Genomic DNA, 4,722 nt, shown 5'->3' on the forward strand with positions numbered 1-4,722 from the left:
AAAATTTATCAACCCATGGAGGTCTGGATTTGGAGTCACACTCAAAATCAAAGTGGAAAACCACACTACAGGCCGATCCAACTTTGATGTAATGTCCTTAAAACAAGTCAAAATGAGGCTCAGTAGTGTGTGTGGCCTCCACGTGCCTGTATGACCTCCCTACAATGCCTGGGCATGCTCCTGATGAGGTGGCGGATGGTCTCCTTAGGGATCTCCTCCCAGACCTGGACTAAAGCATTCGCCAACTCCTGGACAGTCTGTGGTGCAACGTGGCGTTGGTGGATGGAGCGAGACATTATGTCCCAGATGTGCTCAATTGGTGTCAGGTCTGGGGAACGGGCGGGCCAGTCCATAGCATCAATGCCTTCCTCTTGCAGGAACTGCTGACACACTCCAGCCACATGAGGTCTAGCATTGTCTTGCATTAGGAGCAACCAAGGGCCAACCACACTGGCACATGGTCTCACAAGGGGTCTGGGGATCTCATCTTGGTACCTAATGGCATTCAGGCTACCTCTGGCGAGCACATGGAGGGCTGTGCGGCCCCTCAAAGAAATGCCACCCCACACCATTACTGACCCACCGCCAAACCGGTCATGCTGGAGGATGTTGCAGGCAGCAGAACGTTCTCCACAGCGTCTCCAGACTCTGTCACATGTGCTCAGTGTGAATCTGCTTTCATTTGTGAAGAGCACAGGGCGCCAGTGGCGAATTTGCCAATCTTGGTGTTCTCTGGCAAATGCCAAATGTGTTGGACTGTAAGCACAACCCCCACCTGTGGACGTCGGGCCTTCATACCACCCTCATGGAGTCTGTTTCTGACCGTTTGAGCAGACACATGCACATTTGTGGCCTGCTGGAGGTCATTTTGCAGGGCTCTGGCAGTGCTCCTCCTGCTCCTCCTTGCACAAAGGCAGAGGTAGCGGTCCTGCTGCTAGGTTGTTGCCCTCCTACAGCCTCCTCCACGTGTCCTGATGTATTGGCCTGTCTCCTGGTAGCGCCGCCATGCTCTGAACACTACGCTGATAGACACAGCAAACCTTGCCACAGCTCACATTGATGTGCCATCCTGGATGAGCTGCACTACCTGAGCCACTTGTGTGGGTTGTAGACTCCATCTCATGCTACCACTAGAGTGAAAGCACCACCAGCATTCAAAAGTGACCAAAACAGCCAGGAAGCATAGGAACTGAGAAGTGGTCTGTGGTCACAACCTGCAAAACCACTCCTTTATTGGGGGTGTCTTGCTAATTGCCTTTAATTTCCACCTGTTGTCTATTCCATTTGCAAAACAGCATGTCAAACTGATTGTCCATCAGTGTTGCTTCCTAAGTGGACAGTTTGATTGACTTACAGTTACATTGTGTTGTTTAAGTGTTCCCTTTATTTTTTCTGAACAGTGTATTTCAGCACAGCACATCTTTTCAGATGATGTTGCACCGGAATTTGAGCCAGGTCCAGCTTTTTTGCTGAATACTGCGTTGTTTGGTTAGAGCCCACTGTGTTGGAACCCTCTTCATCGGTGGTTTTCATGCTGAGCCAAAGTCGATCTGAACTCAGCCTAAATTTTCACTAATTAAGGCCCTTCTGCCAAATTGTCATGCATCGGTGTCAAGATAGCCATAGAGAGTTAGATCCTGATTGCCAGTCAGTCATTCTGTTAGTATAATGCAGTGGTTCTCTAGTGGGAGTCCTGCAAAAGTGGATTTCATTTTAATCACAAAAACAGGCAATTGAAATAAAAGATTAACATTAGCCAAAAGAAAACACATCGCTTATGCCACCAAATCACATTCTCTATCTCAAGTCCACCCTTGCAGTGGCACTATGCCACCTCAGTTTGAGAACCACTGATAATTGAAATCATGTGAGGTATAATAACTTGAGATGATCGTGTATAGAGAAAGTTATCCTTATTTCACAAAACTACAACATGCTGTAATGTTTGTAGTTTATTTTGATGCCGCATCACCTATTGGAATCCTAGAGGAAGATAGGAAAAAATGTTTTAGGCATTTCTCCTGGGGGGGGGGGGAGTACACATTTCCAAGTGGTTAATGGGGTAACAAGTTCCACTGTATGCAATCTGAACACCTCCTTGGAAATTTTATGTAGAAAGTGGTCATTTTCGCAACACTGCAAGTCTGTGATGTTTCCACTATAAACAGATCAGATTACATTGAGGAAAAAAAAAAAAATTAGGGAACGCATCTGACCCAGACAGCAGCAGATGCTCAATCCAGAGCAGGTGGAACATGTCACGGATATTGCTGACGTCTCTTTACAATCCAAAGGTAACTGCAGCCAAATGCATGTGTGGCATGGCGGACCAGGAAAGGGGGGGGAATTGAATGAAAGCCCGCAACGCCACCTAGGGAATTGCACCACAGGAAACACTTATTTAACCCCTGATTAAGTTAAGAATAGAGAAAAAAAAAAAAAAAAAAAAAAAAAGGGCACACAGGAACATTACAGATGAGGCAGAGACAATTCAAAATAGTATTTTTAATAAGCAAAAAATTGGGGACTGGAGTTGCTGAAAGGGAAAGAATGAACCAGCAATAAAATTATAGAGTGGTAGATAAGACAACTACAGTTATTTAAATGTGACTTTAATATAAGTTCAAATAAAGGAATACAAATCCAGCAACCCAAAATAACCAAAATTAAGCCGAGGTCACTTGGAAAGGCAGACTACACTGAGGAGTCCCCAGGAGTGTTACCACTGCCCACCTTAAGTGCAGCACTACAAACCTCACAGCATTATTCACAGCAGTAGTAGTCTATATAGTGCCCCCGTGCAAGTACTCACATGCATAAAAGTGAATGGTGCCACAGGTGCCTAGCATCCCAACAGGAGGGCACCCTGCTCAATATAAACTGAATACAAAAGAAACCATAAAGTAACAAACCAACCAAGTAACCCAGTTGGCTGAAGGGGAAAACTATACCAACTATTAAACTAGAGCAAAATTAACAAGCTAAAGGGTAAAACGGTAAACTAAATGAGGCAAAACAGCAGTGGTTTAAAATAAGGAGGGACCTGGAAGAGGGAGGGAAACAGTTAGCCAGGCTCAACCTTGCTGCATTAAGATACATTTAAAACCATGTATCAACTCACCGCCTCCGAGATGGGTCATAAAAACACACCAATGGTCACAGGGCAGGAGAAAAAGAGGTTCCTAACAGTGTCAAAGTGCAGGTAAGCAACACAAACTTAAGAAAAAAAAATAGATATCATGGAACTACACCTACACCAACCACAACAAGGACAGATCAGGACACAGAGGAAGGGAACACAGGTGTCTTATATAGCCTAAGCCTAATAAGGAGGTTGGCCAGGGGAGGAGTTAAGTCAAGGCTGCATTCAACACCACCACACCTTGACCTGCACTTGGGAAATCTTTCCCCACCACACATACTCTGTAAATGTCAGATGCCACAATTGCCACAGTGTAGTAGGAGCTCATTCAACAAAGTTTTCTACACACACGGCCACAACTTTCTGTCCTCTCTCTGATGTTAAAAACAGGTCACACAATGTTCATTCTTTATTACTGCTGTTCTGTGTTTACAGAAAAATTTTATTGTTTTAAATGGTCGTGCCTTTGCAGGGGGAAAAAAAGAAAACTTTCCTTTTTTAAATCATCCTCAGATTAGCGTGCACCGGGATCAGGGATAGGCCATGAAGTTTGAAAAAACATAACACGTATTAAATCATCTACCATTTGAGTCAAAAACAGATATTTGTGCTTTCTGGGTCAGCCCAATATGAAAAACCAAAAACAAGCATGAAAACAATAATGAAAAGAATGTGACAATCTATCGTGTAGTCAAAACACAAATACTGCAGTACCACATTAGACTCGGGGATGGTATGATCTGTTGTCATGTGGCTTTTCTGTGCGCATGCTGATGTCTACTACTGGGTATTACAAGTTAAGGATAATAAATTCCCATAAATATTTTTAAAGATGAGGAGATGAAAATGGCTTGCAGCATGAATAGAAAACATTGCAGAGGGTTCCCCCATTCTTGACTGGAAGCAACAAGAAAATTCAACAGATGTGTCAAAAAGATTTATGCAAGTCAGCTTTGAATTCCCCGAAGTTCATATTGTTTTATTCAGTTTGGACCTAGTTCCTAGAACACCCTGTTGTGTATGCAATCGCACTACATTTTCCTGCCTTTTCTGTTTACAAACTTGTTGCAGCTGATTGGGTAACAACTGTGACACGCCCACCAAACAGAAGAAAACATACCTTGAATACCTTGTTGCGGAACATTACACAACGTTGCAAGGAAACATGTCATTCAATCTGAAAATGTTACAAACCATTGCAAAATATTTTGAGACTGAACTCGTCCCAGCCTTCATGCCTTATTGGATATCAGTTACTGATTGGACGCTCCAGTTGATCTAATTCATCACAACACTACTGTTTTATACTGGAGTATAGACAGATAACAGACTGATTGTCTGATTCACCATCTGTTCATTATAGGTCTGAACAACAAAAGGACCACAGACTACTGTCTTCATTTTATTACAAAGATTTCTCTTTTCAAAATCTGTTATTTCCCACATTAACTTTTATTATGAATACAATTAAAGTCAGAGAGAGTCAGAGAGTCTGTCTGTCAGCAAGAAACACATAATTTATCTTCATTTCCATTCAGTTACTGAGGCAGATAATTCCTGAGGGTAGCCTTTGATATGAG

General features: G+C 43.1%; 1 long non-coding RNA gene across 1 annotated transcript; it reads right to left on the bottom strand.

The window, feature by feature from the left end:
• Positions 1-1,937: 1,937 nt before the first annotated feature.
• On the bottom strand, positions 1,938-3,255 carry LOC123986466. The gene is made up of 3 exons (XR_006828888.1): positions 3,122-3,255; positions 2,217-2,371; positions 1,938-1,983 (listed from the first exon to the last, which is right to left on the bottom strand). It is a non-coding gene; the product is annotated as an uncharacterized LOC123986466 (long non-coding RNA).
• Between the last annotated feature and the right edge of the window lie 1,467 nt (positions 3,256-4,722).

Source organism: Micropterus dolomieu, linkage group LG17 (assembly GCF_021292245.1).
Source record: "Micropterus dolomieu isolate WLL.071019.BEF.003 ecotype Adirondacks linkage group LG17, ASM2129224v1, whole genome shotgun sequence".
NCBI classification, from domain to species: domain Eukaryota; kingdom Metazoa; phylum Chordata; class Actinopteri; order Centrarchiformes; family Centrarchidae; genus Micropterus; species Micropterus dolomieu.